General features: G+C 29.0%; 1 pseudogene; it reads left to right on the top strand.

Moving 5' to 3' along the window:
• The first annotated feature begins 12,641 nt into the window (after window positions 1–12,641).
• LOC140183414 (probable ribose-5-phosphate isomerase 3, chloroplastic) lies at window positions 12,642–22,779 on the top strand (annotated as a pseudogene).
• The last annotated feature ends 757 nt before the right edge of the window (window positions 22,780–23,536 follow it).

Here is a 23,536-nt window from a genome sequence, read left to right as displayed (position 1 = left end):
ACAGATTTAGGTGAATTTTAGATTGTACAAAAAATATTTGTGTATTATCTTATTATTTTAAATGTTAAAAATCATTTATGTTAAGAAAAATATAAACACAAATTTAAATAAATTTTAGTTTATTATTTTAGATGTGTTATGAATATATGTAAAATAATAAAAAAAAACATCACAAAAATAATCATACTAGAAAAAAAGAAAAATAATGTTAAAATACAAACATATAAAATTAAAATATAATTAAATACAAGAGAAAAGAGGTGATATTATTCAAATCCAAGAAAATATCAATAATGATCTATAATGTTTTTACACCTTGAAAAGGAATCATGAAAAAAATACATCTAATAATTTAAAATAGATATTAGGATAAAATAATAAGAAAATACTACAAAAATGATCAAGAAAGCATTATTTATTTGTGTGTACAAGAAACAATACAAAAATTGTGTATAACAATATACAATGAGTTTGTCCACAAATAGTGGATAGTGGATTGATTATAACAGATTAGAGTGAGGTTTTTATTTTCAAACGCAAATAAAATATTTTATTTCATTAGAAATAAAATATAGAGTCTGAAATTTAGGATGTAAAAAAAAAAAGAAAAGTAAAAGATTCTCAAACTTCACAATACAGAAGTACGAGAAGTACATACTCTTTTAGAAGTGCGAAGATAAAGAAAAGAAATTTAAGTAAGAGTAAAATAAAAACTAACATTAAGAAGTGAAAATTTTAGATAAAATAAGTATATGATGGTTGAGCTTTTTGGCTTTATCTACCACTCCTTTAAGTCAACGTCTTTGTTGTTTAAAAATTCTTCGACACCATTCTTTCCAAATACACCAAGTAAGGATCAACAAGAATCTAATTGTGTTTAAACTAATAATCTATTGACTTGGTCTAATTACAACCTCCTTTCACTAATCAAAGAAAGACTTACAACTGGGACTCGGAATCAGAAAAGTGATTGAGTTGTGCTTCCAGATTTTCTATGCATGTCCACATCAGAAAAGGCAATGGAAAACGTCATCTAATTCTAAATGACAAATTGGTCAAGATGGAGGGGGTATTGTTCAATCTCTGATTGATAAGCTGCATTACTGGCAATCTACTATAAAGAAATTTTTAACAAAAAATGAGAATCTTGTAGGGGACGATAATTTTCCATAGAGAGTTCTAGATATAACGCTACTGCATGATTAAAGGGCAGAAATATGTGGAGACATGATGAAAAAGGTAGGCTACTCTATAGTCAAATAACATTTTATATTCATTTGATTTGTTTAAAATTCACTATAACTTGTCTTTATCTGTTCCTAGGGTAATTGAGAAAATTCTTTGAGGGATCTTCTATGAAAAAATTCCATCTATTAATGCCTGGTTCTATTGCTTGTTTTCTATCAGCAAGTCTTGCACCCAAAGGATTCGATTAGAGTCTGAGGGTTGAACCATAGAAGGAGGAATCGTGAATGGATAGGGGGAGGTAGCCATGGGTCTTTTAATACCTTAATAGAGTCATCAAAGCCAACACTCCAATTAAGATCTTTTTTTTACAATACTTCTGCCTTCTATGATGCTTCTCTATCTCCATGATGGAAAGGTACCAATTTCTGCTTCTAGGATTGAGTTGTAACTGTAATATTTTCCTTTCAGTATTTTAGCTAGAAGTAAATTAAGTTGAGTAACTAATATCTAATATTGTTTCTTCAAAAGCGCTAAGTTTTGAGCCTGTAACTCTTTGAATCCAAGACCCCTTTCTTTTTTTGTTTGGACATTTTATCCCAACAAATCTATGTCATACGTCATTTTGATCATTGCTGTCCTCACCAAAATTGGTTTAGGATACCATGGATTTCAGTAAGCAAATTATCCGAAAGTCTAAAACAAGAAAAAGTGTAGATGGGGATCGCTTCTCTTACTGTCCAAAGTAAGACTTGTCCGTCACTGTTAGATAATAAGCACGTTTTCCATTCTTGTATCTTCTTGAAGACCTTTTCCTTAATAGCTGAGAAGGTGACTTTCTTAGAGCGGTTGATTATGGACGAAAGGCCTAGATACTTATCCTGAGGTCTGAAATAATCATAATAGAGGCTAAAGAAAATCGAAAAGCATTAGGTGTATTGTTGGTAAAAAACTAAGGACTTGTTAAGGTTTACCCTTTGCCTACTAAAACTTTCATAATTAGCTAGCAACTCTAGGATCCTGTCACAATCTTTCTCAGAAACTTTACAGAACAAGATGGAATCATCCGCAAAGAGTAAATGGTCAATAGTAGTGCATCTTCTGGTAACTTGAATTCCTTGAATGAGATGGTTTTGCTTTACGTTGTGTAGTAAGAAAGAAATGCCTTTTACACAGAATAAAAAAAGGAAAGGGGATAGAAGATCACTCTGTTGGATGCCTCTATTCGATTTAAAGAAATCGTAAGGTTGACCTTCCATAATAACAGAGTAAGAAACTGTTGTCACCAATTCAGGAATCCACTTTATCCAGGTTTTATCAAATCTTATCTTCTCCATCATAAACTAAAGAAAGTGTCATTCCACCTTGTCATAAATCTTACTCATGTCAAGTTTAATGGCCATTTCATACTCAAGACCTTTCTTTTTTTTACTTGAGGTAGTGCATACATTCGTGAAATTTGTGAACTAGAACTTTTGAGATAATCTTATAGAAAATGAAAGATAAAATAATCAGCCTAACTTGTGACATATCACTAGTGATAAGCAAAAATTAAAGCTCATGGATATCGGCAAGTGCACTGGATCGTTTAAGTAATACCACGATGAGTGGATATTGTTTCCATGAGGATTAAAGAATTGAGCAAGCAATCATCAGATTAAATGCCTAATTAGATTAAAAAAACCTGGGTTGATGAATGCAGAAGTTGTATCTTGCTTGGAATTATAAGTGCTTGAGTGCTTGAGAGATAGTGAGCTCGGATGTTGATTGAAAGAAGACAATGATTGTGAGAGTCAAAAACTTCGAAGATATTTATGCTCTTAGGAAAATAACCCTTGTTTACTTATTTTGAAGTATGTAAAGATCTTTCACGACAAATCTTTACTAATTGATTTCTAATTCCTTGGTTTCTCATTTTCTCTTTAATCAAATAGTTGTCAATCAATTAATTAAAGAGTTTAAGCACAAAACTTATTTAGTTTCTAATAAGATTTAAAAGTAGTCCTTAGGTCGAATTATATGTCTCACATTCAAGCTAGTCCTATCGAGTTAAACCTTAGAAGAAAATATAATTTTTAAAAAGTTATTCTAATCTGAATTATATGTCATATATTCAAAATTAGAGTGATTAAAAATTATGCATGTGTCGCACACTAATTGAACCGAACCACTATTCCTAAGCGAATTCAGAGAGTCATGTGAAAGAGTTTTCAAGTTTTAATTCAAATATCAAATTTTTCAATTATAACAAAAGAATTCAAAAGGGATTACCATACCTTCTGATAATACTAATCCGAATGAAGAACGAATAACTCAATCATGAAATATATTAATGCAAGACTTCAAAATAAAATAAGCGTAGAGTAACAATCCATCGAAAACATAAATAGTGCTCCTAATCTTTTGACAGAAGATTAGTTACCCATGGAGGAATGAAATAAAATAAAAAGAAACTATGCTGTAGAATGGGTTTTGGATCTGAAGATCCTCCTCCTCGATGGATTCTCTTATGAACAAAGTTCACTTATTTATATCCTAAGTCTAGAATTCAAATTCAAAAGTATCATAATCTTATCTTTTGAAGGAAGATAAGGTAACTAACTTACTTACTTCACATTCAAATCAAAATAATAATTCAAAATCAAATTCTAACAACCAAATCTTTAATGTATTTAGAAAGAATTGATAACTAATCTTCTAGAGTCTTGAATGTGATTAAGGCTTTAATGATGTGTATAATTGAGATTGGGCCTTAACTGTTGCACCTTGAGAATTGTAATTGTCTTTACGCTAGGCTTGTATTAGAGGAATTTGACGTAAGCCCATAATGCACTTCCTAGGAAGCACACACGCCGAGTGTGTGTCTTGGAGGCTTTGAGGGATGCCCGGCAAATGAAGGGAGAAGACAGAGTCTGTCAGGCATGTGAGGAGGTCGTCGGGCGTGCTGGGGTGAAGGGTGAGGCCCGTCAGGCATGTGGACTGTCCACCGGCGTGGGTGTTGAGAAGTTTGAGGTGTTATTTTTCGTGTTCCAAAGATGAGGGTAGTGCATGGCTCAAATTACACGTCCACTATACGTACATACATACATATGCACTTGTATAAAAGTGAAATACATACATATATATCAAGGATAATATACAAAACAAAACCGAAGATGCATCGTTCACAAAAAATGATAAGACAAAAAGCTTATACAGAAAACCAAAGCTAAGGCCGGTTTGTATATATATATATAGGCCAGAGGCCGTGATTGGTTAGGTTAGTGGTAAGTTTTGATTAAAATAGTTTCTTAATATGCGGTGAAATGTATGGAATGTTATTTTACGTGAAATTTTTATAAGAAAAATATGAGTTTTAAATTTGGATAATGAACTGACGAGCACTAAGATTGAAAATAGTTTTATTTAAAATATCTTCTTATGACAATTTTTAAAAAACCTTCTACTGAGAACCAGCGAGGATGATATTCTCACCTCCTTACAGACTTTTCTTTTCAAGACGGACAAAGAAGCTTATAGAGTTTTTATTAAGTTCTTAGATATGCTGTTTCTATTTGTATACATATGTTATAGATTTTTCTTGCCTTTATTATTATATTTTTGTAAGAGAGATGCGAGTCATGACTATAATGACATGTATGTATATAATATTTGTAAGTTGATTGAGTAAGAAGTTTTGTATATATGTATATGCTTGTTTTTTTTTAATTTAAAATATATTTTTATTCTTTTTAAAAAAACAGCAATACAGTTTCGAGTCAAAGGCTCCTATTTTATTATTAAGTATATGAAGTCGTCGTAATACTTCTCACTATCAGAGTGGCGTAACCGGAAGCATGACATTCTGATATGAGGGTGTTACACGCAAAACCATCATTAAAAGTACTTTTTCGGCTCAAAAGTCTCTAGTGAAAAAAATAATCTCATGATAAGCTAATATTTAATATTTACTAGTCCAATTTGACTTAAAGGGATTCATTACCCTCATAAAGTCAAGTTTGGCCTCATTAATTTCCTTTTTTCTATTTAATTTTTGTTTTTTTACCCTTGGGCTTGCCTCACTATTTCTTGTTAGACCGTGGTTCCGGATTTGCGAGATAAATTTGAAAATAGTTAGAAAAAGTCTATATCCCGAAAATTGGGTTCTTACAGTTGGCGTTTTGAGGCTATCTCCAATCTTTTCATTCTGATCAACAATGGTATTAAAATCTCCCATAATAATCACATTACCTTGTAGTTGTTGTAGAGTGGTCGAAACCTCAAGGAACTGAGTGAACCGAACCTGTTCATTGTAATGAAAGTGAACTCCAAGCAGATTCCATTCGTATTGAAGGAGGTATTTGTCACCTAGACCACTATAAAGTAATTTGAATTACTTACGATCTGCATTACCACATTATTTTTTCATGCAAGAGCTAATCCACCAATATTACCTATCGGATCAGCTATTTTTCAACTATTATATCCACATAACCTCAATTTTCTTTCCACCTGTTGAGATTAGGTTTTGGTTTCACAAAATAAAAATCATCTCGGGGGAGTGGAATTGAGTAATCCCTTTAATATTGTGGATTATCAGGGGTTTTCCCAAACTCCGACAATTTCAGCAATGATCTTCATATCCCTTGGGTTGCCATTGAACGACTGGTACCCTCAACCCACTTAGCAGTACTCTGTTTCTCCTCCGCATAGACCTTTTTAAACTCATCTGCATTCTCTTTTCCTTGACTTCTTCTTTTCAGACCTCTAATCAGGTTATTTGTATCCGTCCCTTCCTGACCAGTTGCTTTATCTTGATCTTCTTCCCAGCACTATTTATGTTAAGGTCATAATGAAAATCAGTTTTCATAGTATTAATAGTACTGGTAATGTCCTCCAAGAGAATCAGTCTCTGAAATTTTATCACTCTCCACATTATCATTATTTTTTTGAATTTCAGCTGACGAGCCTGACATAGATAGATTAGAGAACCCTTCAATTAGCCAATTTGGCATGGGTTTCTTCCTCGGTTGGGTAGGTTTCGAATTGGCTTTTTATGCGCCAGAAGAGTCCTCTCTATCACCAATATCCACTCTCTTATCAACTTGACCAGCCTTGACCCATTCTCCAATTCAGTCTTGCTTGACAGAACCAGAAGCAGAATTAGAGATAAGTAGCGACGCAGTGTTTCGAATCATGACTAATATGAGCATAGTATGTGCAAAAAATTCCAATCCTTTCATAACTCAATCCAATTTCCATAATATGTTGAGTTGTGTCGGTCATCCGAATTAAGTCTTTCACCCTTTTTTCTCCATTACTCAGTACTTTGGCTTTAAGAATTCTTGATTCTTTCTTGCGGACATTGAAGAAAGCTACCTCCAAAATATAACTAATTTTTCCCCAAATTTGAGCCCAGATTCGAAAGGTTGTTGTTTTTCCAGCACCCTAATCCTTCGCCTCTATCCATCTCCTGACCTAAACAATATAATCCTTGAAGAGCCATGTGGATTTTTTTTATTTTGAGAGCATCTAGATCATTTTCAAAAAAGAATTGGAATTAATTGGATCCCTTCTCTATCGTTCTAAAACCATCTGATTTCTCCCAAATTTTCCTTAAACCATTGTCAATGGTACCAATTGGAAAAATCCTCTAAGTAAAAATACTGCTATATAAATTTTTTGAACAAGCCTCCCATCCGGCTGCGCCACTCTGATATCAAGAATGTTACGACGATTTTCATATATTTAATAATAAAGTATGAGCCTTTAACTCGAAATTGTATCACTATTTTCTTTGAAAAACTGAAAATACTTTTTATTTCAATCAAGCATGCATATATAATCCAATTCATATCACAATTCTCATATACATATACATATATGTACAAAACTTCTTATACAAGTAACTTACAAATATACATACATACATATCATTACAACTCCTATTTCTCTTACAAATATAATAATAAAGGCGAGGAAAAACTATAATTATATATACAATAATATACAACAATCAAATGCGTAGAAGAAACTTCTTAAACTCTTCGTCCATCCTAAAAAGAAAAATCTGTAGTGGGTGAGAAAACCGTCCTCGCTGGTTCTCAATAGAGGGTTTTTAAGAATTATCATAAGAGGATACGTATAAGAAAAGAATTGATTTCAACTGCAGTGATTATCGCTCGTCTTATGAAATCTATTGAAAACATTAATAATTAATTATTCAAAAATTTAAAGTTCACTTCTTTAGTTAAAAGAATTGCAAAACTCAGTTAACAAATCATACCATAATCAAGTTCAGCTTCCGGCTCAATCAAATCTCGTTATGGCCTCCAACCAAAGCAAATCAACTCCGCATCCAGCCCAACTCAAGTCAAAATACGGCCTCTGGGTCAACTCAAATCAAATCACCATCAAAATCAGTCTCAAAAAAGAATCAATTATTGGCATTAAACGGTACAATACAAATACACCCAGAGAACAATTATAGCTAGTACTACATTAGGAACAACTCTTAGCATCACTACTGCTAGTATAAGGGACCTCTCAGTTGTTCAAGCATGACAAAACAATACAAGAAAAATACAAATAGAGAGAACAGTTATAGCAATTAGTTCAATTAGCATGTATATATAATTATCCAAATAGACAAGCCAAATACAAAATACACACCCAAACAATACGTAATACACACAAATGTGATATGATGTATGCGTATCTTAATTACCACATTTGTCTTATCCTCCTCATTACCTGATTCTTGATGTGAATTCCCTCCTCCACTCGAATTCATAATGGGAATGGTATGAATCAGGGCAAAGAAAAGAAATAATAGATATAATGAAATAAGTCAATAAAAAAAGGAAGAAGAATGAGAAAAATAGAGAGATGAGACTATGACAAAGAAAATTAAAAGATATTAAGAAGATTTGATAACTAAAAACTCTATTGTGGGCACTACTTTTAAAATTCTAGTAAAACAAAGAAAAATTAAAAGGATACATACTTTGCGTACTTTTTGCACTTATTTCAACGATTAGAATGAATTTAAAAATGAATTTTAATGTATATAAATATAAATAATTTTAAATAATTTTAAATTAAAAAATTTCAGGAATAAACTAAACCTGAATTTAATTGGGAGTTATTATTAAAATAGGAGATTAAATTTTTAAAAATAACTAAATTTATTAATTAAGTTTAAAAGCTGAACAAATATTAAATATTTAAAGAAAGAGTAACATTATTGAAATAAACGGTAAAACCAATAGTTTTCCATTAGTATGTAATTAAACTAAGAGAAAATTAACTAAGTAATTATTTTCTGAAAAAAAATGGTGAAAGTTGAATTATTAATTACATGTTTATTAAAACACTGTTTGTAATTTAGTCTTTTGCATTGAGAAATCTTAAGATATTATTACAACTCAATATTGGTGAAGAAAGTGAACACATTTAATATTGCAATTTAGGTTTTACTCTATTTCGAATTTTCGATAATGTCACCTGTTTCGAATTTTGATGGAGAATATAAAATTGTGCCCACAGATTCACTCATTTGATCATCGGAGGCCTTTTCCTATATACGTGACAAATAATATCTAGTTTTAAAATTTAATTAATATGTATCATATAATACATGATAAATTATTATTAGTAAAAATGTTAATTTTTAATAAATATAAATATACATTAAAATTAATTTTTTTATATTTTAATAAAAAGTGTTAATTTATAATTTTAATATGTACTTTTAAAATATAAGTTAACTAAATCTTTTAAAAAATATTGGATAATGTTAGTTGACACTTTTACATGTAATTTTATTAAATAAAAGAGGGGCACGGATTCGGTGTAGGGGAGAAATTTACACACCAAAACGCCAAAATACTCTTTAGTGCATCAGTCAGCTATAAAATATCAAAATTAAAATATTTATTTTTATGGGGTCTTTTTTCCAATTACACATAAAATAGAGGGATAACTTTTTTTAATATTTTTAAATGAATACATTTCAGTATTTCACTTAGTTGTTAAAAGACGCTAATCTCCAGCAAATTCTCTTTTTCTCCTTCTTTTGCCGTCCCAAGCGCACCCTCCTTCCATTATTTCTACCGCTAACAACCACTCAATCCTCCACACCGTCTCTCCTACGCTCTTTTGCGCTACCAACCAACTCCTTCTCTTCCTCACTCAGTCATGGTGTCTTCGGCACCGTCTTCTCTGGCACGCAGTCCACTGCCCACACTCCGTCGAAAATTACAGTGACTCATACCGTCCATTCCTTTAGAAGTGCCCACATCCTCATGCTCAACAGTTGGATCCACTTTTATAGTATAGAGATTGATAAAGCCATTGACTAAAGTTGGAGTCTTTGTGAATCGCAATTGAGAAGGAAATTGTGAGTTGGGTTGGTGAAAATTATGAACAGTGGCTAAAAGAATTGAGAGTATTGAGCTGCATGTGGTTTAGCCAACGCCACCTTTACCACCAACGAACACCCATTTAAGAATTTTTTGTTCTAAAATATTCTGCACCGTTCCTTCTGGCTGATCCGCCATGGTCACTACTTGTTTCTCTTTCAACTGGCTGATTCGCCATATTACGACATATTACTATAATTAATAAAATTAATCTAACAATTATTAATTTTTCATATCATATTATTATAATTAATAAAATTACTTTAAAATTATAGTAATTTCTCATATTATATTACTATAGTTAATAAAACTACTAAAACGATAACTAATTTCCTAAATCATATTACTATAATCTATAAAGTTATTCTAAAAAATTACTAATTTTACATAACATCTTATTATATAATGAATAAAATTATTCTCCATATCAGTTAACTATAATTAATAAAATTAACGTAACAAATCACTAATGTTCAATATATATATTACTATAATAAATCAAGTTACTTTATAAATTACTAATTTAGAGTTTAGAGTTTAAGATTTAGGGTTTAGATTTTCTTTTCTTCTTCTTATCCTCGATATATTCCATCTTATTATTTGAACATTACAATTTTTTACGTATATTTTCTTTTTATTTTCGATTTATTTCACAAGTCAATGATAATACCTATCAATTATTTAATAAAATTAATTTAAAAAATACTAATTTCATATTCTATATAATTAATAATTTTTCATGACATATTACTATAATTAATAAAATTAATTTAACATAATAATTAATTTCTCATATCATATTAACATAATTAATAAGATTATTTTAAAAAAAATTTAATTTCTTAGATTATATTATTATAATTAATAAAATTACTAAAAAAATAACTAATTTCCTAAATCATATTACTATAACCTATAAAATTATTCTAAAAAATTATTAATTTTATATAACTATCTTATTAAGATTAATAAAATTATTCTCCATATCATTTAACTATAGTTAATAAAATTAATATAACAAAATTATAAATTTATATATATATATATATATATAATTAATCAAATTACTCTAAAAATTACAAATTTAGAGTTTGATATTCAGGGTTTATAAGATATTTATTTGTGTAATATGAGACTTCTTCTTCTTATTATTATCTTCTTGAATTTTTTATGTGTACTGTCTGTACTCTTTATATACTCTATATCTGTATTAATTTTTACAATATCTTACTATAATTAATACTCTATATAATTAATAATTTTTCGTAACATATTACTATAGTTAATAAAATTAATTTAACAAAATTGTTAATTTTTCATATCATATTAATATAATTAATAAAATTATTTTAAAAATTTACTAATTTCTCGAATCATATTACTTTAATTAATAAAATTACTAAAAAATAACTAATTTCCTAAATTATATTACTATACTACATAAAGCTATTCTAAAAACTTATTAATTTCACATGACATCTTACTATAATTAATAAAATTATTCTTGATATCATTTAACTATAATTAATAAAATTAACGTAACAAAATCACTAATTTTCAACATATATATTACTATAATTAATTAAGTTACTCAAAATATTATTAATTTCTCGTAATATCTTACCTTAACAAAAGATATATTTTATATATTTAAATATTACTCTTATCTTATATATACAAATATCACTCTTATTTTATTTTTATTTTTTATCTTTCTTTTATTAGATTTTCTTAAAAAAACAAAACAATTTTAGAAAATATTAAAAATATTTTAATTGATAAAATTAAAATATTATATGGATATTTATAAAAATTTTAAAATATTAGTTTGACTATAACAAAATATATTTGGAAGTTTCGAGTTGGGAGCTTGTGATTTGGGTTTTGGGGTTTTGAAATTAGAGTTTGGTGTTAAAATTTTTATTAATTTTTTTTTAATTTTTAAGTGAGTATAAAAAAATTATGCCATTTGAGTCATAACTCATTGATCATTTTTTTTTTACTTTTTTATTTTTATAAACTAAATAAAATACAAATATTCTCTAGTTAAAAATAGACAAAGTTCATATGTGGAATAATATGAATATGGTTATTTGTATTGGTTTTGCACATGCATTTCAAATTTTAAATTATTATTTTTTAATTTAAAAATTTTATATTGTTATTTTTTTAAAATTTTATATTGTTATTTTAATTCATATTTTATATAATTAATAAATTTTTATGACATATTACTATAATTAATAAAATTAATTTAACATAATAATTAATTTCTCATATTATATTAGTATAATTAATAAGATTATTTTAAAAAAAACTTTTAATTTCTAAGATTATATTACTATAATTAATAAAATTACTATAAAAATAACTAATTTTTTAAATCATCTAAAAAAGTACTAATTTCACATGATATCTTACTATAATTAATAAAATTATTCTTCATATCATTTAACTATAGTTAGTAAAATTAATATAACAAAATTACTAATTATATATATATATATATAATATTAATCAAATTAATCTAAAAATTATTAATTTAGAGTTTAGGATTCATGATTTATGAGATTTTTATTTGTATAATATGAGACTTCTTCTTCTTCATGAGAATATCTTACTTTATAAGAAAATCGAACTGAATTATTTAACTCATAATAATTGGTTTAGAATATATAATTAATTTTTGTTGGTGATTAGAATATAGAATTAATTTAAAATATAAAATTTATTTATTATTTATTTTTTCTTTTTATACAATGTTTCATTCTTCTCAAAACTCCAACAAATAATGACCAATAGATAAATCTAACCAACCTCATTTTTTTGCTTTTTGTTTAACAAAAAATTAAAAATAGTAAATTGTAATAATCCAATAAATTAAAAGGAAGATCTTGTTGTGAAACTCACGCTCTCTATAAAGTTGTTGTGGAGTCCAGAGCATCACTGAGTTCTCGCAGAGGAAGAAAGATGCGAGAGAAAACAGTGTCAAAGCCGTCATGGCCGATTGGAGAGGAGAAGGAGTTGATGGCGTGACGAAAGAGTGAGTAACAGATGCAGTGGGGAGGTTTGGAGTCGTCGCCGGCGGTGAAGATAGTGAAAGGCGCACTGAACTTGCAACAGCGGAGGTAAAAGAGGAAGTCAAAGGAACGACGAAGAGGAGGAAGGCATCTACCCTCTGTACACGCGCAACAGCATCTCCCTCCTAATTTCATCCCTACCATACCGTAATCCTCCTCGTCGGGGCATCTGCGCCATGGTTGTTGTCGAAGAGTTGCTACACACCTGAAGTATTGTCGTCTGCCGCGGTTGCGGGCGTTGGGGATGCAGTCATCGGAGGTGAAAGACCGTGTTGGTGGGGAGGGTCGTGTGCATTGGCCAAGAAGCTATCTTGCCCACACGCTGTGCTATCATCGGAGTTGAAGTTCGATCCTCTTTCACTTTGGTTTGATGCTCCCACTCCGGCTTTTAATAATGTGCAAAATAGTACAATAAAAAATATTTTATTCAATAAAAATTTTATCAATTTTGAATTAATTAAAATATCTAATTTTTTATTTTTTGATATAATACCACAAAACATTTTAATTTTAACAACAATAACCATCATAAAAGTAATATTTATAAAGTTACCCCATTAACATAAAAATTGTATAAAATATTAACTAACCAATCATATGAAACTAAATTCAAAAAAATCTTTATCATTAGATTAAAAAACTTACAATAATCTAATGATTTCTCATTAAAAATACTCACCGGTACGCCAAATCACTTTTTGGCACTTGAGTGCGCAAATACGGTTGGAATACTGAATCCGGCCCCATAAAAGAGAGAGAGAAACTAAATCTCTCAATAGTCAATATTTTATTGAATATTAGGTTTATTTCAAAAGAAGTTGTCAATGTAATAATAAGGCGAAGAAAGAGAGACGGTGATTAATGATTATGCATGTCACTCAATTACATGAGACGGTGTTTGGCACTTTTTTGTTGCGCTTTGGATTCAATGGGGCGCAGCCACATACACTTATAATAAGACTCAGCTTCCATCGGGCCTCATTGGTTGCCGTGTCTGATTTTGACAACTCTCTAACTCTGCTCCCTCTTCTTTAGTCACCACTCACCAGTCACCACCCATTCAAATATTAACAATAACAAATAACCCTGCCCCAAAAAAACAAAAAAAATAACAAATAACAATGCGATTCCCATGAACCATTTAATTTCATTTTTTTATTTTTCCTATTTTTTATTGAAATCTGCTATATATACAAATCTTTATGGCTTACAACTTACAAGTTATACAAGTTGATCAAAGTCAAAAAAAAAAAAAATACGCGTACCACTCTTTTAAAATTGAGCGTCCAACGCACATGTTCATTATGCCGCACTCTTTCTCTTCTTCCTCAATCAAAACGCAAACCGTCAAGATTCACACTCTTCCTCTTCTTTCTCAATCAAAACGCAAACTGTTAAGATTCAAGCGACATTCGAAACAAAAGACACGTTCCAACTCCTCGCGAAGAGTAGAAGAAATCAAGAAGAAAAGATACAAATCTCCATAAAAAATCACCAGAAAAAACGAAAAAACATTATTCAAGGTACTGTTTTACTATTCTTCTAGGTTTTTTTTCTAAATTGTCTCTGTCATGTGCCTCATTCTTAACCAGCAAAACATTAAAAGATTTCAAGAAGAAATATACTATCTCCCCATATTTTGGGTGTATTTCTTAAATCCTTTGGGTGTATTTTTGTAATCCTTTGGGTGTATTTCTGTAACAGTTTGGGTGTATTTTTATAATCCTTTCTGTAATTATTTGGGTGTATTTCTGTAATCGTTTGGGTGTATTTCTGAAGTTCCATTATCTTCAAAACAATTTCAAAGCTTGATTTCAGAAATTATGAAAATCGAAAAAAAAACGAAGGAAGAAGGAGATCCAACAAATTTGGCAAGAAATTCGAAAAAAGAAACAAAATCTTTTGAAAAATGGAAGTTATATATTTACGCGTTAATTGATTTGAATTGATTTAAAAGTCCGTTAAAGAGGCACGTAACATAAACCGCGCGTTTATTGGGTTTCGTTTTCTTTAAACTTGTAAAATTTGTAAGCCCAACACACTTGTATGTAGAGATTAATCCTTTTTTATTACTCAAGATCGTATCTATTATGTGATAATAGAATAAGTGATAACAGATCAAATCCCATATATAATTTTTTATTTGCTTTAAGAATAAAAGAGTGTCTTTTATACGTATTGGAATCTATCAATAATGTTGAAAAGAAAGGGGTTAACTTAAAAATATTTTAAATTTAAAAATTTAATTTTAAATAATAGAAATAATTTACACCATTAATAAAATATAAAAAATAATATATATTTTAAAAATTAATTACTAAATTTATTATTATTATTATATATATACTATTTAATTATTTTAAATATATATTTTATATTTTAACATATTATTCATAAATTTTTTATTTAAATTACTTAAATATGATAATTACATAAATATGTAAAATATATAGTATTTATTTTTATCCACAATTGTTCATATTTCGGATGCAGTGAGATAAATCATGTTATATAAATATCTTGGATATATTGTACTCTAAATGTGAAAGAACCACAAAAATCACATTTCGGAAGCTATTAGGATCTGATCAAAATTTAGTAACTCGATATATAAAGTAGAAAAAATAAGCACAGTGCCCGAAATACATAGAATCGCTATAAAAATGGTGTAGCCGAGATCTGTTGATTTCATTGGGTATATTTTGAGTTTTTGGAAGTTACAAAATATTCATGGTTAGACGAGGGGGTTACGTTTGATCGGACAATATTAACAAACTGAATGCAACTTGGTCAGTGGTCAATGGTCAGAATATTAAATTTTGAAGTAAGTTTTTATGTCTATTATTTTAATATTTAATTATTTAATATATGTTAATTTATTTAGTTTTTAGTTGATACTATCTTTATATGCTAATTAGATGTTCAGTGTTTATTTGGATGAGACTTATTAAAAAACTAAAACATTAGAATTTGATTATATATAAAATCATTTTTATTTATCGTGTTAGTTTATTATAAAATAATTATATTTTTTATTTGTTATTTTTAATTAAATAATATATTATCTTATGAATTAAATTAATTAATGAGTCATGCTTAAATTAATTAGGTATATTGACATACACTTTACCTGTCGTGTTAATTTATTATAAAATAATTATATTATTTATTTATTATTTTTAATTAAATAATATATTATCTTATAAATTAAATCAGTTAATGCGTCATGCTTCAATTTAATTAGGTATATATGAAATAAATTTTATCTGTCATGTTAATTTATTATAAATTAATTATATTTTTTCTGTTATTTTTAATTAAATAATATATTATCTTATGAATTAATCAGTTAATGTATCATGCTTAAATTTATTTAAATAATATTATATTATTTAGCAATTAATACATTTTCTAATGAGTATATGCATTAGATTATTTAATGAGTCATGCTTAAAATTAATTAAATTATATTTGTAATTATTTATTATAAAGTAATAACGTAATAAGTAATTAGTTAAGAAGACTAATGAATAATAGTTGTACAACCACATCAGAATCTCTTCGCATGTTGAGTGATTTTGAGAATTTTACCGTCTAAGATTTTACTATTTTATATTAAGGAGGGTGGCTTCAGACATGCAGTAAAGTTAAAAAATTTTATTTTCGACAATACTTTATTCTCTGTATTTGTAGGGCGGTGGAGACCAAAGATCCATATTTTTTTACCTTTCTGGAACGAGGTCACCATCACACTCTAGGATGTGACATACCATATCGGATTGTGTAAAGATAGCGACCTAATAGGCAGCTGCACTAGAGATATTTAGCAATTTCATGGGCGTCCCACGTGGCAGTGAGTTGCGAATTTGCTTGATGATAAGCCTCCTTCCTAGCCCGAAGATAAGAACCAGAATTTCGGATTGAAAATGACTTGGCTCAGGAACAGGGTGTCCCACATTCCAGCAGGGACTGATGCAGCTACTCTCTGCTAGTATGCCATATGTTATTTACTTATGTTGATTGGAGGATACTTGTTTACAGACAAGTCACACAACCTTGTCCCCTTCCGATGGTTGTCACTACTGGTGGACTTTGATAGTTGCAGACGTTTGTCATGGGACTATGCGCTGTTGTCGCACACCTATCACTCATTGTGCAACACTGCCAAGTATGATACTACAGACATTGTTGGGTGCGTGTCGTTGGCCATGTCGTGGATTTACCATAGGTTTTTGACTTTCTAAAATATCTATCAATCGTATTTTCATTGTAGTGTGGAACTGCAACACAATCATGTATGGTACTAGAAAGACAGTCAGACAAAGCTTGTAATAGATTGAAAATTTTGTTATATGAATCTACCTGATCGCCAGAAATCTGAGCAATCACCTTCTGCTTTGTCATCCACACCTTTCAATATGATGGCTTGAAATGATAACTCTGTTTCACTGCACTTTGCGATATTGGGATGGATACAGATGGATCAGTATGTAAATTGGTAGGATAATAGTACAAATCAGACTGCTATCTAACTGAGCGTGATCTTGAGACATAGTTGGCGCCAAACAGGTATGTGCCCCCTAAACCTCAGCACCTCCTTACAAGAGAACTCATAAATCTAAACATCTAGCGTATAAATTAATGTACATTAATTTAATTCTATAAATTGTTAATTGTAACACTTACCAATAGTACAAATTCTATCGATATGCTACACAAAGACTCCATGGACACCCAGCGGAAGATTGCTTGCATCGACAATAGTATTTCAGCCTATCTGACTATAACACCCTGTACTAGACGTTTTTTTGAATGTTATAATTTTTTACTAGCAAGAGAACAATATGTTTACTCCTAAACCTGTGGCACACTCGAAATTCTACCCCTCCACCTGTGTTGTAATCCTCGCTATCGCCAAGATGGAAAGGACCCTCTAGTTGCATCACATTTAAATTAAGAGTCTGATAATAGCCTAGAACTTCTGATAATTGTGGCACAGAAAATGGGAGAAGAAGAAGAAATCAAACACATCCACCAGTTGGGGTATTCGACACATATTTCTCAAACGACTCACTATTGGTGGACGAATCAGAGTTGATAGCATAATCCGAATCTGACTCCCTTAACTCTACTTCACCATTACCCCACGGATCGGCAAAGTGAATCGGTCTCACCGGGGCCAGAACTTCATGGAGTATTAAATATATTGTGGCATACAACTCTATCATATATTGTGGCATTAGTCTACCATGCACATCAAATATTATACTGACGTGCTTATCGGCCTTTAACCCAAAACGTCTCATTAGTAAAACCTCCACTAGGCAGCGTTGATAGGAATCTATATGCTACTCGACCAACCTCTTTCGAACCGATTGTCCAATATTGCTCAAGATGACATTCTTAAGCGTATCTAGAAATCAACACAAAAGTGTGTAACATTACAGTTGAATTGCACTCAAATATTACTTCCTCGTCTCTGATGATTCCATTAGAATAAACTACCATATAAAAAACTAATAACTAGCCTTTTTTTTTGGAAAAAAAAGGAAGATCAAAATAGAAAAAAATAAATGAAATTTGGTATAAGGAATGCAAGCCAAAGAGTTACTTATATAGTTGTTATGTATCTAGGATGTAGAGATTTCTGTTTATTTAAGTACGTATTCTATCCGGGTATAGTGTCACTATATTAGTTATGGCTGTATTCCAGATACGGTGGTAGAAAATTTATTACGGCTCTATCTCGAGTATAGTACATCGATTTGTGCACATTTTTTTAATTACTCATATTTTGGATACAAAATACTCGAATTGCGTTTTTAATGATTTTTTATACTCTATACCCAAAATATGTAACGTATATGTAAATTAAATAATTATTCTATATTTTATATATTTTTGTAAATATTATATTTAATTAATTTAAATAAAAAATTTATTATTTATACAAATTACTTGGTTTTAATATATATGGCATAATTATAAAAATATAACTATGGCAAGTAAAAAAATATAGTTAACTTTGGCTATTATCAACACAAAAAAGAATAAAAAGTAACCTATACATGATTCAATTTTTTTAACTAAAAATAAAAAAACTTGAACTTACGCCATTTTAAAAAAATATAAAAAAGACTATATTATTTAAACTATAACTCATTTGCATACATGATTTAATTTAATGACTAAAGAAAAATAATTCTTTATTATAAATATTTGGTTTCACTAAAATAGTCAAACTCATTCCTCAACCAATATAATTCTGCCAGAAAATAGTGTCTTTATTCTTATTCTGATGCAAAAGGGGAGAATCAGATATCAAGCGTCAACACTACTGCTGTGTAAACGTTACTTTAGAGTACACAAACACAAGAGAAAGATGATGTTTAGATGCAGAAAATAATACTGTAGTATATATTGAAGTCAACTAGCATAGATTCCTGGACTTGCAGCAACCAACCCTGTTCGGTCTATTGCATGCATGAACCTCGAAATAAAACACGCTAACGAGGTTTTTAAACAATGAAAATAACATAGAAAATTTCAGTAATTTTTAATCGTTATTTTTAATTATAAAAAATATATAATACATATAATTATTAATAATTAAAATTTATTAAAACATATTATTATACTTAAAAACTTTTCAATAACATAAAAATAAAAATTTGATATCAAAGTCAAACTGTCATTTTCTTTTTTTGAGAAATAAAATATAAAAACACCGCGCACACACATGACACCCTTCACACCTAAAAGTGATAATAGGTAGGATAAAATAGAGTTTGAATTTAACTTTAATTCTATTCGCGAGTTGATAATATTCCAATCCTAACTATATTTATTCTTAATTCGCAAATGTCTAACTCTATTCACGGTTATAAAAAGAATACAACATTATTATATAACTTGATGATGATTTAAAATAAAACTAATTTTTATGTAAAAACAAACTTATTAAATTATTAATTAATGATCTTCTTTTAGTGGTTAAGGATCTTTTGCATTTAGTGAGGGGTTCTTAGTTTTACATTTACTTGAAATATATTTTTATATAAATATATAATATATACATATATTGGGTGTGGATTGGCTGGGTAGGGTTGAGACTCAACCTGCACCCTATCTGACCTGCACGAGAACCCTATCCGCACCCTACCTGATGCGAATCGAATCGTCAATCCTACTCGATCGGATTGGATACTCGTAAGTAGATCAACCATTTTTAATATTTTTTAATATCATTTGACTAATATACAAATTAACTTATTTTTAACAAATAAATTTTATTAATTTATATGTATAAATTTTTAAAAATATAAATACAAAATTATATTGATTCACGTATACAAATTCTAATAAATATAAAAAAATTATTACTAAATAAATATTAACTAAAAATAATAATATTTTGGTGATTATGTAGCATTATTATATTTGATTTGTATCATAAATACTTTTTGAAGTTTATTATACAACTCTGCTATTAAAGGGAATGAATTCTCTCAATTATTTAAAAAAAAAATTGTAAGAGTAAAGTGTGATCTCTAACTTTTCATTGCTCTCTTTCTTTTTTTATTTGTCCCACTTATAAAATTAATGATAAGAGATCATACTTTATTTCTTTAATTGTTAAAAAAAATTAAGAGGATTCATTTTCACTACTAGAAAGGTAATAAGCTTACCCTTAAAAATATTTAGCTTGTATTTTCTTTTTCTTTTTATAAATCTTAAGGTTGGAAAAGAAAATTTATATATTTTTCTAAAATATTCCATAAAAGAAAATTTATTGGTAATGACTAATGAGTTTTACAAAATATATTTTTCTAATAATTCCAAAATGGGTTTTTATATATTAATTTAATAATATATGATACTGAAATTATCTTAAATTCAATCAAGTCAATTTATTTATTTATTGTTTAAAAAATTGTAAATACAATTAATTTTTTTTTTAATAAATTAGAATCAATTAGACTCTAATTTTTTAAAATAAAATAACAACATTTTCATCAATTTTTCTAAAAAATAATATCATGAAAGAATTAAATTATAAATTTAAACATTAATTAAGAGATTAATTTACTTGAAATGTTAGACAAATATTTGATTCACCAATATGACAATATCTACTCGAGTATAATCTGGTAAGACTCAGTCCAGAAAAGTTTAAGCCCATAGAAAGATTAATCATCGGCATTAGCTCTTATCTTAGCGGACCCAAAAAAAACGCTGTTATTGTTTTAAATGATTCTAATCACAACCCAGAAAAAAAAAAAGTTAAGAAAACTCACCGAACTCCAGAGATGATATCAATATTAAAATACTGGGGAAAAAGTGCAAGGAGAACAGAAAATTCAGGATATTTGATATAAATCGTAGTGGTATCTGGTACTCAAAATGATGAGGATTGAATCAAGTGATACTCATGGGACTAACTTTATTATAGACAGTATCACTTTAATATAATAAAGTTTGAACAAGGGTTGTCATTATCGTCTAGTGTTTTTCTTATGAAAACTATAAGCATTCGGGTATGCAACACAAATCATTATAAGGTGTTCTTATGTTTTTTCTTTTTTTTTTTTTTTTTGGACACAAATCAATATAAGGTTAACATCATGTGAAGTAGTTGAAACATTTAATGATGATAGCAAACCCATTCCCCCTTCTGTCCAACTTCTGATTGCGATTCAACTCATATTCTTTAAAATATTAATTTTAATATACAGCAACGGTTTCGTTTGGTTTTTGGAATCTCAATAGAATATCGAATCAAATTTATACCAAAATCTCAATTCAAGAAATAAATATGACTCTTTTTATAAAAAAAAGAAAACTCAATCAAGAATTTATTAAATATGTGTATTAAACACTTACTTATATATAAAATGTATGAAATATTTGGTACAAATTATATCAAATAATATAAATATTGATAACAAATAGAAATACAAAAGATAAATGAAATCTTAAATAAATAAAAAACTAAAATTAAAATTGAAAAATAATAAAATACTTAAAAAATAAATAAAATAAATTAAAAATTAACTTTAAACACTCACATGTACTTATATTTTATGATTTTTCTTGACCTCAGTGTTATTTAAAAATTATAGAATTTTAATATAATTTTTATGTTCAGGTTGAAGTCTATTTTTCTAAAATTTTTCTATTTATAGAATTTTAATATAATTTTTATGTTCAGGTTGAAAATTTTCTAATATCTCCACATTCTTTATTAAAAAAATACTTAAAAAAATAAATTGAAATTAATTCTAAGCACTCATATATTTATACTCTATGATTTTCTTTAACGTCAGTGTGACTTAAAAATTATGGAATTGAAAAAGTATAAGAAACCAAGTGTCTAACCAATCAAGAATTCAACAACTCAATTAATTATAATTATTAATAATTAATTTTAAATTTTTTAAATTCAAAATTTAAATAATTAAAAATTGATTAAGTAATCTAATTAAAAACTTATAAAAACATTCCGCTTCTCTCTCACATTAACTTACGCACTCCAACAACAACACACACCCCCTCTTCCTCACCGTTAGGCCCCCTCTGCCACTGCCCTCCCTCAAGACGACCTCAAGAAGCTTGCCGCCAACAAGGCCATGGAGTACGTCAAGTCTGGCATGGTCCTCAGCCTCAGCACCGGCTCCACCGCCGCCTTTGTCGTCGTCAAGCTCGGTCATCTCCTCTCCACCGATCAACTCTCCAGCATCATCGGCGTCCCTACCTCCAAATGCACTGAGGAGCAGGTATGCTCCCTCAGATCCCGCTCTCTCTGTCCTCAACGACAATCTCCGCCTCAATCTTGCCATCGACAGCGCCAATGAGGTGGATCCAACCTCAACTTTGTAAAAAGCCGCGGCGACACTCTTTTCTGCGAGAAGATGGTGGAGGCCGCCTCCGACAAGTTCGTTGTGGTGGTTGACGAAACGAAATTCGTGTCAGGGCTCGGTGGTAGCAACCTCGCGATGTCGATGGAGGTGATGCAGTTCTGCTGGAAGTACAATCTGGTTCAACATAAGGAGTTATTCAAAAAAGGAGTGGTGGAGCACGGGCTGTTTATGAACAATTGCAGAAATATATAAAAAATATCTATTTAATATGAAAAAAATATCCTAATGCTTATAGAAGAAATATCCAGTTATATTTTGGCAAAAACAATCCGATACCTATAGGATTTAAAAGAAACCATACAATTCTTAAAAATATAGAGACATCCACATCTGCAACATAAAAAAATTCGAAAAATACATAAAAAATCCATTTAATATGAAAAAGAAACATCTAGATGTTTAGCAAAAGAAACGTCTACGTATATCAACTTACCTTTGTTAAAAAGGGCTTTGAGGTCTAGCCTATTAAAAAGTTGGCAGAAGTTGACTGAACTCTTATTGATTATCTAGCAAAACTAAAAAAATTTTAATATAATTTTTGTGTTCAAGTTAAAGTCTCTTTATTCTTTTAAATTTTTTCTATTTATAGGCTATCCACAATGGCAAATTATAAAATGCTTCTTTTTTTTTAGGATCCATCTTTCTTTTTTCTTCGAGTTCTCATAACTCACCATTTTACTTTGACTATGAAGGATCTTATTCTCTAACTTGGACATCTCACATCTTTTTTTTTTTTTTTTTTTTTATATCTTGGTCACTAAATATTTATTTCCACATTCTTTATTTATCATGTGTTAATGAATTGACCTATGTGTTATTAATAAAATTTTGACTTAAACCCTTCTTGGACTCATATTATACAATACATGATGTAATCGACATTCGGTTTCATCATGCACATCTTGTCGAATTTTTGTATTAACCGTGACAAACTTGAATATGTTACATA

The sequence above is a fragment of the Arachis hypogaea genome, chromosome 3, assembly GCF_003086295.3.
Source record: "Arachis hypogaea cultivar Tifrunner chromosome 3, arahy.Tifrunner.gnm2.J5K5, whole genome shotgun sequence".
In the NCBI taxonomy this organism is placed as follows: Eukaryota; Viridiplantae; Streptophyta; class Magnoliopsida; order Fabales; family Fabaceae; genus Arachis; species Arachis hypogaea.
The sequence above is the reverse complement of the archived record's forward strand: the minus strand, read 5'-3'. Positions and strand labels throughout refer to the sequence as shown.